Source organism: Brassica rapa, unplaced genomic scaffold (assembly GCF_000309985.2).
Source record: "Brassica rapa cultivar Chiifu-401-42 unplaced genomic scaffold, CAAS_Brap_v3.01 Scaffold0910, whole genome shotgun sequence".
Classification (NCBI taxonomy): Eukaryota; Viridiplantae; Streptophyta; class Magnoliopsida; order Brassicales; family Brassicaceae; genus Brassica; species Brassica rapa.
Window position 1 is genome coordinate 14,023 of NW_022610846.1, and position 12,128 is coordinate 26,150.

Sequence of the window (12,128 nt, forward strand, 5' to 3'; positions counted from 1 at the left end):
CTTTAAAGAACAAGTTAGCAATATGCAATGCATCATCAGTTTTGTGACAAGCTATGAAATGTGCCATCTTTGAGAACCTATCCACAACTACAAAGATAGAATCCTTTCCAGTCCTAGTTCTAGGCAATCCAACAATGAAATCCATAGATATGTCATTCCAAGGATGATAAGGTATAGGGAGAGGAGTATACAAACCGTGAGACTGAACCTTAGACTTAGCTTGCTTGCAAGTTGCACATCTCTCACATAGTTTCTCCACATCTCTTTTCATCCGAGGCCAAAAGAAGTGATCCTGCAAAGTTTTAAGAGTCTTTGCAACACCAAAGTGACCCATGAGACTTCCTCCATGAGATTCCCTAACAAACAAGTCTCTCAAAGAACAGTTAGGCACACACAATCGATTATCATAGAAAAGAAAACCATCATGTCTAAAGTAGTGTCCTACAGCCAATTTCTCACAAGAGTTGTAAGCCTCTCTAAAATCAGGATCATTCTCATACATTCCTTTAATCTGCTCAAATCCTAATAGCTTAGCATCAAGAGTATTCAAGAGAACATACCTTCTGGATAGTGCATCAGCAACTATGTTTTCCTTACCTTGTTTATACTTGATGACATAAGGAAATGTCTCAATGAACTCAACCCACCTTGCGTGTCTCTTGCTGAGCTTGTTCTGTCCTTTGAGGTATTTGAGAGACTCATGATCTGTGTGTATGACGAATTCTTTAGGCCAGAGATAGTGCTGCCAAGTCTGCAAGGCTCTCACCAAGGCATACAGCTCTTTATCATAAGTTGCATAGTTGAGGGTAGCTCCTCCAAGCTTCTCACTGAAGTATGCAATGGGTCTCTTCTCCTGCATCAATACAGCACCAATACCAATTCCTGAGGCATCACATTCTATTTCAAAAGTTTTATGAAAGTCAGGAAGTATAAGAAGAGGGGCATGAGTAAGCTTCTCTTTAAGGCATTGGAAAGCAAGTTCTTGTGCTTCTCCCCACTTGAATCCGACTTCTTTCTTGATTACTTCAGTCAAGGGAGATGCAATGGTGCTGAAGTCTTTCACAAAGCGCCTATAGAAGCCAGCAAGTCCATGGAAGCTTCTTACTTCACTCACGGTCTTAGGGATTGGCCATTCTTGTATAGCCCTTACTTTCTCCGGATCAACTTTAACCCATCTGCACCCACAATAAAACCTAAAAAGACCAAGTTATCTGTGCAGAATGTACATTTCTTAAGATTAGCATAAAGTTTTTCTTTTCTCAACACATCAAGAACAGTCTTAAGATGGTCTATATGCTCTTCTAGACTCTGACTGTAGATTAGGATATCATCAAAGTAAACTACCACAAACAAACCTATAAAGGACCTAAGCACATGGTTCATCAATCTCATGAAAGTACTAGGTGCATTAGTCAATCCAAAGGGCATAACTAACCACTCATATAACCCATGCTTAGTCTTAAAGGCAGTTTTCCACTCATCTCCTTCTTTCATCCTAATCTGATGATATCCACTCTTTAGATCTATCTTAGAAAAGATGCATGAACCATGTAATTCATCAAGCATATCATCTAATCTAGGAATAGGATGGCGATACTTCACTGTTATATTGTTGATTGCTCTACAATCAACACACATGCGCCAGCTTCCATCTTTCTTGGGCACAAGCAGTACTGGAACAGCACAAGGACTCATGCTCTCTCGGATATGCCCTTTCTCCATCAGTTCCTCTACTTGCCTTTGTAGTTCTTTGGTCTCAACCGGATTGGTTCTGTATGCTGGCCTGTTGGGAAGTGTAGAACCAGGCACAAAGTCAATTTGGTGTTCAATCCCTCGCACTGGTGGTAGTCCTTTGGGACTATCTTCTGGAAAAACATCTTGATATTCCTGCAAAAGAGACACAAGTTCACTCGGATACTCCGGTGCAATATCAGTAGTAGTCAAGAGTGATTCCTTATAGATAAACAAAAGAATAGGAAGGTTAGAGCAGAGAGATCTTTTAACATCACCAGACTTGGCATAGAAGTTTAGTTGCTTTGTTGAATCAGCGGGTAGATCAATCTCTTTCTTCTTTTGTAGTTGGAGCTGATCAACCTGAACTTCCTTAGGAGTCATAGGCACAAGAACTGTCTTTCTCCCTTTAAACTCAAAGGTGTGCTTGTTGGCATACCCATCATGTATCACACGTCTATCTGATTGCCACGGCCTTCCAAGGAGAATGTGTCCAGCTTCCATAGGCAACACATCACATAGAATCTCATCTTCATATTTACCAATGGCTAAGGAACTACAACCTGAGTAGAGACTCTCATCTCGCCCTCTTCATTGAGCCATTGGAGCCTATATGGTTTAGGATGCTTCTGGACCCTCAAACCCAACTTTTTAACCATAGTCTCACTCGCAACGTTGACACAACTGCCTCCATCCACAATAAGACTACAGACCTTTCCTTGTACTAGACATCTAGTATAGAAGAGATTCTCTCTTTGCTCCATCTCTTCGGTCTTGCTTTGAAGACTCAAGGTTCTTCTAGCAACTAGCAACCTTCCAGCGACCGGGTTGGCAACATACTCCTCTTCTGAACTGTGATCTTCTTCGGCCTCTGTCTCCTCATCAGTAGATTCATATTCTCCATTGTCATGAAGGATCATCACACGTTTGTTGGTGCATTCATTAGCGTAGTGTCCTCTTCCTTGGCACTTAAAACACTTAACATCTCTTGATCTTGTAGTAGAGGCTTCAGCTTTCCCTTTATCCTTGCTGAGGGAACTAGTAGGTTTTTCCTCATCCTTTTGATATGACTTGCTCTCTTTCTGGTGACTTGGCTTATCTTCTTTAGCACCTTGATATCTAGTTCCATAGTTGCCTCGGGAGTGACCTTTTCTCTTTACTTGTTGTTCCACTAGAATGGCTTTGTGTAGCATCTCCTCCATCTCCAAGTAGTGTTGCATCTCCACACTGTCTTGTATCTCACGGTTGAGTCCTCCAAGAAACCGTGCCATAGTAGCTTCTCTATCCTCAGATATGCAAGCTCTTAACATCAACAACTCCATCTCCTGATAGTATTCTTCGACTGTCCGTGAGCCTTGCGTGAGTTTTCTTAGCTTCTGATGGAGATCCCGGTGGTAATGGCTGGGCACAAATCTCTTGCGCATGAGAGCCTTCATTTCTGCCCAAGTCTCAACAGGAAATTCCCCATTGCGCCTTCTATTGGTGACTAGTTGATCCCACCAACTCAAAGCATAATCATAGAACTCAGTAACAGCAATTTGAATCTTCTTAGCTTCTGAATAACGCCGACAATTGAAGACTAGATCAATCTTCTTCTCCCATTCTAGATAAGCATCAGGATCGGTTTTGCCATGGAAAGGAGGTATCTTGATCTTAACTCCAGCAAGCTCATCTCTTTGATACCTACGCCCTTCATGGTCACGTCTAGATCTTCTACTGCTGTGTCTAGAGGAAGAGCTATGTCTAGAAGCCGAGCTGTGCCGTGCCCTATCTCTTTCATAAAAGTTATCAGTTTCTTGTGAACCAGCATGCTCTTGTCGTTCACGTCCATTCCTCCTAGGTGCTTGCTGATGATCAGTCGTTTGGTCTTGTCTACCAGGGGCTCTCTGATCGTATCTCTCATCCAGCAACTTTACCAAGTCTTCCATTACTTGTTTGGTGATAGCTTCTTGTAGGAGTTTGTTTCTTCTCATATACGTTGCATCATCTTCTTCAGTTCCCATTGTTTTCTGTTACACACAAAAGACTGAAACAAGTAAGTAGTTCCACGGGCAATTTGATTTATGATTCGAGATTCAATGAAAGAAACAATCGGAAACAATCAAACAAATCTCAAGCAACGCGGCAAATCAATACCGTGATCAACAAGTAAGGAATTCAAATCGATTTTATTGACACAATCAACTCAGATTTATCAGAAACGGATTCGAGATTCAACAGGTGATGGTTTGAGATTAAACAAAACTTGATCTACGGTTCTAGTAACAGATCGAATCACACGAACACAAGGAACTTTCGGATCAAGCAATCTAGTAACGTAATCGACAAGAATGTGAAAAGTTTTGTTCAAAACTTGATCAGAATCCTCAGATCTATCAATTTTGAACCACGAAACAATAGATCTATCAATTCTATCAATGATACTAATCAGATCGAGTGAGAAACAACACGCAAATCCCAAATGATCAATGATATAAAACGATAACGAATAGATCTTATGAACAAACAAAAGAGAAATCGAAACTCCCCTTCCAGAGTGCTCTGATACCACTTGATGAACTCCTAGGATGCGTCTCTGGATGGATCGGGATAGATCCTTGCATAAACGAGTCAAGGACTCAAGTTTATCAAGGTTTGTGGATCGATTGGTGACACAAGAGGCTGCGGAAAGGCTCCTTGATACTCCTAGGCTATAGATCGGATATGACACACCAACTAAGGCCCTTAACACTGGATACTACACACCAGTAGACTGGATATTACACACCAGACACTTCAACAACTCGCAAGGCAAGAGAGAAGACACCAAAAAGGTTTTAAATAAAAGATAACTTAGATTAGAATGAGGGTTTGTGATACACTTAAATAGAGAGATCCTTGTACATGCACAAGGTCTCGAAAACATAAGAAAACATAAAGGAAAAGGCTCCACACGGTTTCAAATTAATAACACAACACTTAGACTAAAACATAATATAAGATAGATGATGAAGTCGGTCCAAGATGCCTTAGGCCGAGTTGCATCCAAGATACATCAACTAGGAATGTGTAAGTGAACTTGATACCTCATTAAAAACCTTGATTAGAAAACCCATTGGGACAAAACTAATCAAGGGAAAAAGAGTATACCAAGCCACTTGCCTAGATGATGATCAGCTTGATGATAAGATCACCTGAATGGTGATGAGTGTGTCTTGGTGGCTCAAGCTTCTACCAAGACAGTCTTCTTGCTCCTTAGAGATCTTCAGTATTGGTGCAGCCCTGGATAGGACTGTCTCTCCCTGGATCACTTGAAGGGGCGTGGGTGGATGAAAGGTGATGGATATGGTCTTCTCCTTTGAGCTATGGATGCTATAAAGATGTTTTTTTCTGCTCCACAGACACAGGATCACCCTGCTTAGTGTCTAGGATGGATCACAGAGATAATCCTTGCAAACAGAGAATCAAAGACTCGATCTGTATCAAGGTTTGTGGATTGATGTGGGACACAAGAGAGATGGCTCGCCTCCTGATACTCCAAGGCTTCTGATCTGGATATGGCACACCAAATCAGAGAACCCAAGCTGGATATTACACACCAGCAGAATTGAGAGAAAACTCCAAACAAAGAAGTTGAAAAAAAATGTCGATTGATTGATTTCCATGCCAAAACGTGGCTACATATGTTAAAAGAATAAAACTGAAAACCCTAAATTTAAACCAAGATGGTTTAATCTCCTAATCCAATTCGAAATTGGTTAATTTTAAATACTAATCTACCCAAATCTGCTTTACTCTAATTCCTAATTGTCTTTGGTTTAAATTAAATGAAAGCCCAATAAACTAAACCCATTACATTGCAATTAAATCAAACCAACAAGCTGGTTCTTCTTTGGTTTATGATGGGCCACGACTTGAACTTGATTTGGAGTGTCTCCTAATGAGCTTTAGATCCTCCACGTCCTGTTAGGCCAGCTAGAAAGCAAGTGGATCAAGATTCTGGCTGCAACTCTCTTTTGGACCGAAAAAGCCTTATTTCGTCTAGATCCAAATATAGCCCAATCCAGAAACTTCCTGACATGTTTTCCTTGTTCTCCATACATATTTGGACGAGGTGAATGGTATCCATAGCTCCTGTTAAGCTCAGTTGGTTGAATCCTCTTTGTTCAAGCTGTTTCAAGGCAGTACCAACAGTTCTTCTCTTCTCTCTATCCAGAACCTCATAGATCATGCCAATAAGAGTATGATATTGTCCATTAAACTGCACCATGATCAGTCGTATAGCTGACCCATACATTGGCTTCAATCCATTGATTCCAATCCTGATCAGGATCACACCAAGTATGTTTCCAACAGCTTCCTTGAGTCTCCTTGTCATGGCACGAGTTATGGGACCTGTGGGAATGGCTAGGACATCTTCTTATTCAGCTAGTGTATCTTCAGTCTCTCCTTCTCCATCTTTATCAACTAGCTGGTCCATGATCATATCACTTTCTAATCAGGTGATTCCAGTTTCCCAGTTTGGGAATAGGACACAGCTTCTTCGGTGTTCCAATCAAACCAGGATGAATCACTTTGTAAGAAGCTTGACTTGGATACATAAAGTGTTGGAGAATCACCAGGAAGTTGAATTAATCTCATAGGAGTTGGGATGAATGAGTTATCCCACTTTCAAATCAGGTGATTCCAGTTTCCCAGTTTGGGAATAGGACAGCTTCTTCGTCGTTCCAATCAAACCAGGATGAATCACTCTGTAAGAAGCTTGATTTGGATACATAAAGTGTTGGAGAATCACCAGGAAGTTGAATAAATCTCATAGGAGTTGGGATGAAAAAGTTATCCCACTTTCTAATCAGGTGATTCCAGTTTCCCAGTTTGGGAATAGGACAGCTTCTTCGTCGTTCCAATAACACCAGGATGAATCACTTTGTAAGAAGCTTGATTTGGATACATAAAATGGTGGAGAAACACCAGGAAGTTGAATAAATCTCATAGGAGTTGGGATGAAGAAGTTATCCCACTTTCTAATCAGGTGATTCCAGTTTCCCAGTTTGGGAATAGGACAGCTTCTTCGGCGTTCCAATCAAACCAGGATGAATCACTTTGTAAGAAGCTTGACTTGGATACATAAAGTGTTGGAGAATCACCAGGAAGTTGAATTAATCTCATAGGAGTTGGGATGAATGAGTTATCCCACTTTCAAATCAGGTGATTCCAGTTTCCCAGTTTGGGAATAGGACAGCTTCTTCGTCGTTCCAATCAAACCAGGATGAATCACTTTGTAAGAAGCTTGATTTGGATACATAAAATGGTGGAGAAACACCAGGAAGTTGAATAAATCTCAAAGGAGTTGGGCTGAAGAAGTTATCCCACTTTCTAATCAGGTGATTCCAGTTTCCCAGTTTGGGAATAGGACAGCTTCTTCGTCGTTCCAATAACACCAGGATGAATCACTTTGTAAGAAGCTTGATTTGGATACATAAAGTGGTGGAGAATCACCAGGAAGTTGAATTAATCTCATAGGAGTTGGGATGAAGAAGTTATCCCACTTTCTAATCAGGTGATTCCAGTTTCCCAGTTTGGGAATAGGACAGCTTCTTCGTCGTTCCAATAACACCAGGATGAATCACTATGTAAGAAGCTTGATTTGGATACATAAAATGGTGGAGAATAACCAGGAAATTGAATAAATATCATAGGAGTTGGGATGAAGAAGTTATCCCACTTTCTAATCAGGTGATTCCAGTTTCCCAGTTTGGGAATAGGACAGCTTCTTCGGCGTTCCAATCAAACCAGGATGAATCACTTTGTAAGAAGCTTGACTTGGATACATAAAGTGTTGGAGAATCACCAGGAAGTTGAATTAATCTCATAGGAGTTGGGATGAAGAAGTTATCCCACTTTCTAATCAGGTGATTCCAGTTTCCCAGTTTGGGAATAGGACAGCTTCTTCGTCGTTCCAATCAAACCAGGATGAATCACTCTGTAAGAAGCTTGATTTGGATACATAAAGTGTTGGAGAATCACCAGGAAGTTGAATAAATCTCATAGGAGTTGGGATGAAGAAGTTATCCCACTTTCTAATCAGGTGATTCCAGTTTCCCAGTTTGGGAATAGGACAGCTTCTTCGGCGTTCCAATCAAACCAGGATGAATCACTCTTTGTAAGAAGCTTGATTTGGATACATAAAGTGGTGGAGAATCACCAGGAAGTTGAATTAATCTCATAGGAGTTGGGATGAAGAAGTTATCCCACTTTCTAATCAGGTGATTCCAGTTTCCCAGTTTGGGAATAGGACAGCTTCTTCGTCGTTCCAATCAAACCAGGATGAATCACTCTGTAAGAAGCTTGATTTGGATACATAAAGTGTTGGAGAATCACCAGGAAGTTGAATAAATCTCATAGGAGTTGGGATGAAGAAGTTATCCCACTTTCTAATCAGGTGATTCCAGTTTCCCAGTTTGGGAATAGGACAGCTTCTTCGGCGTTCCAATCAAACCAGGATGAATCACTTTGTAAGAAGCTTGATTTGGATACATAATGTGTGGGAGAATCACCAGGAAGTTGAATTAATCTCATAGGAGTTGGGATGAAGAAGTTATCCCACTTTCTAATCAGGTGATTCCAGTTTCCCAGTTTGGGAATAGGACAGCTTCTTCGTCGTTCCAATCAAACCAGGATGAATCACTCTGTAAGAAGCTTGATTTGGATACATAAAGTGTTGGAGAATCACCAGGAAGTTGAATAAATCTCATAGGAGTTGGGATGAAGAAGTTATCCCACTTTCTAATCAGGTGATTCCAGTTTCCCAGTTTGGGAATAGGACAGCTTCTTCGTCGTTCCAATCAAACCAGGATGAATCACTCTGTAAGAAGCTTGATTTGGATACATAAAGTGGTGGAGAATCACCAGGAAGTTGAATTAATCTCATAGAAGTTGGGATGAAGAAGTTATCCCACTTTCTAATCAGGTGATTCCAGTTTCCCAGTTTGGGAATAGGACAGCTTCTTCGTCGTTCCAATCAAACCAGGATAAATGACTCTGTAAGAAGCTTGATTTGGATACATAAAGTGTTGGAGAATCACCAGGAAGTTGAATAAATCTCATAGGAGTTGGGATGAAGAAGTTATCCCACTTTCTAATCAGGTGATTCCAGTTTCCCAGTTTGGGAATATGACAGCTTCTTCGTCGTTCCAATAACACCAGGATGAATCACTTTGTAAGAAGCTTGATTTGGATACATAAAGTGGTTGAGAATCACCAGGAAGTTGAATTAAATCTCATAGGAGTTAAGATGAAGAAGTTATCCCACTTTCTAATCAGGTGATTCCAGTTTCCCAGTTTGGGAATAGGACAGCTTCTTCGTCGTTCCAATAACACCAGGATGGATCACTTTGTAAAAAGCTTGATTTGGATACATAAAGTGGTGGAGAATCACCAGGAAGTTGAATTAATCTCATAGGAGTTGGGATGAAGAAGTTATCCCACTTTCTAATCAGGTGATTCCAGTTTCCCAGTTTGGGAATAGGACAGCTTCTTCGTCGTTCCAATAGCACCAGGATGAATCACTTTGTAAGAACCTTAGTTTGGATACATAAAGTGGTGTAGAATCACCAGGAAGTTGAATAAATCTCATAGGAGTTGGGATGAAGAAGTTATCCCACTTTCTAATCAGGTGATTCCAGTTTCCCAGTTTGGGAATAGGACAGCTTCTTCGTCGTTCCAATCAAACCAGGATGAATCACTCTGTAAGAAGCTTGATTTGGATACATAAAGTGGTGGAGAATCACCAGGAAGTTGAATTAATCTCATAGAAGTTGGGATGAAGAAGTTATCCCACTTTCTAATCAGGTGATTCCAGTTTCCCAGTTTGGGGAATAGGACAGCTTCTTCGTCGTTTCCAATCAAACCAGGATAAATGACTCTGTAAGAAGCTTGATTTGGATACATAAAGTGTTGGAGAATCACCAGGAAGTTGAATAAATCTCATAGGAGTTGGGATGAAGAAGTTACCCCACTTTCTAATCAGGTGATTCCAGTTTCCCAGTTTGGGAATAGTGACAGCTTCTTCGGGCGTTCCAATCAAACCAGGATGAATCACTCTTTGTAAGAAGCTTGATTTGGATACATAAAGTGGTGGAGAATCACCAGGAAGTTGAATTAATCTCATAGGAGTTGGATGAAGAAGTTATCCCACTTTCTAATCAGGTGATTCCAGTTTCCCAGTTTGGGAATAGGACAGCTTCTTCGTCGTTCCCATCAAACAGGATGAATCACTCTGTAAGAAGCTTGTTTGGATACATAAAGTGTTGGAGAATCACCAGGAAGTTGAATAAATCTCATAGGAGTTGGGATGAAGAAGTTATCCCACTTTCTATCAGGTGATTCCAGTTTCCCAGTTTGGGAATAGGACAGCTTCTTCGGCGTTCCAATCAAACCAGGATGAATCACTTTGTAAGAAGCTTGATTTGGATACATAAAGTGGTGGAGAATCACCAGGAAGTTGAAATAATCTCATAGGAGTAGGGATGAATGAGTTATCCCACTTTCTAATCAGGTGATTCCAGTTTCCATGTTTTGGAATAAGACAGCTTCTTCGTCGTTCCAATCAAACCAGGATGAATCACTCTGTAAGAAGCTTGATTTGGATACATAAAGTGTTGGAGAAGCACCAGGAAGTTGAATAAATCTCATAGGAGTTGGGATGAAGAAGTTATCCCACTTTCTAATCAGGTGATTCCAGTTTCCCAGTTTGGGAATAGGACAGCTTCTTCGTCGTTCCAATCAACCAGGATGAATCACTCTTGTAAGAAGCTTGATTTGGATACATAAAGTGGTGGAGAGAATCACCAGGAAGTTGAATTAATCTCATAGAAGTTGGGATGAAGAAGTTATCCCACTTTCTAATCAGGTGATTCCAGTTCCAGTTGGGAATAGGACAGCTTCTTCGTCGTTCCAATCAAACCAGGATAAATGACTCTGTAAGAAGCTTGATTTGGATACATAATAAAGTGTTGGAGAATCACCAGGAAGTTGAATAAATCTCATAGGAGTTGGGATGAAGAGTTATCCCACTTCTAATCAGGTGATTCCAGTTTCCCAGTTTGGGAATATGACAGCTTCTTCGTCGTTCCAATCACACCAGGATGAATCACTTTGTAAGAAGCTTGATTTGGATACATAAAGTGGTGGAGAATCACCAGGAAGTTGATTAATCTCATAGGAGTTAAGATGAAGAAGAAGTTATCCCACTTTCTAATCAGGTGATTCCAGTTTCCCAGTTTGGGAATAGGACAGCTTCTTCGTCGTTCCAATAACACCAGGATGATCACTTGTTAAAAAGCTTGATTTGGATACATAAAGTGGTGGAGAAATCACCAGGAAGTTGAATTAATCTCATAGGAGTTGGGATGAAGAAGTTATCCCACTTTCTAATCAGGTGATTCCAGTTTCCCAGTTTGGGAATAGGACAGCTTCTTCGTCGTTCCAATAGCCCAGGATGAATCACTTGTAAGAACCTTAGTTTGGGATACATAAAGTGGTGTGATAGAATGACACAGGAAGTTGAATAAATTCATAGGAGTGGGGATGAAGAAGTTATCCCACTTCTAATCAGGTGATTCCAGTTTCCCAGTTTGGGAATAGGACGTCTTCGTCGTTCCAATCACAACCAGGATGAATCACTCTTGTAAGAAGCTTGATTTGGATACATAAAGTGGTGGAGAATCACCAGGAAGTTGAATTAATCTCATAGAGTTGGGATGAAGAAGTTATCCCACTTTCTAATCAGGTGATTCCAGTTTCCCAGTTGGGAATAGGACAGCTTCTTCGTCGTTCCAATCAAACCAGGATAAATGACTCTGTAAGAAGCTTGATTTTGATACATAAAGTGTTGGAGAATCACCAGGAAGTTGAATAAAATCTCATAGGAGTTGGGATGAAGAAGTTATCCCACTTTCTATAAGGTGATTCCAGTTTCCCAGTTTGGAATAGACAGCTTCTCGTCGTTCCAATAACACCAGGATGAATCACTTTGTAAGAAGCGCTTGATTTGGATACATAAAGTGGTGGAGAATCACCAGAAGTTGACTAATCTCATAGGAGTTAAGATGAAGAAGTTATCCCACTTTCTAATCAGGTGATTCCAGTTTCCCGTTTGGGAATAGGACAGCTTCTTCGTCGTTCCAATACACCAGGATGGATCACTTTTGTAAAAAGCTTGATTTGGATACATAAAGTGGTGGAGAATCACCAGGAAGTTGAATTAATCTCATAGGAGTGGGATGAAGAAGTTATCCCACTTTCTAATCAGGTGATTCCAGTTTCCCAGTTTGGGAATAGGACAGCTTCTTCGTCGTTCCAATCAAACCAGGAGGAATCACTTTGTAAGAAGCTTGATTTGGATACATAAATGGTGG

At 40.6% G+C, this 12,128-nt stretch overlaps 1 pseudogene; it reads right to left on the reverse strand.

Annotated features, from left to right (window-relative positions):
* Positions 1-455: 455 nt before the first annotated feature.
* On the reverse strand, positions 456-4,431 carry LOC117131421 (annotated as a pseudogene).
* Positions 4,432-12,128: the final 7,697 nt, after the last annotated feature.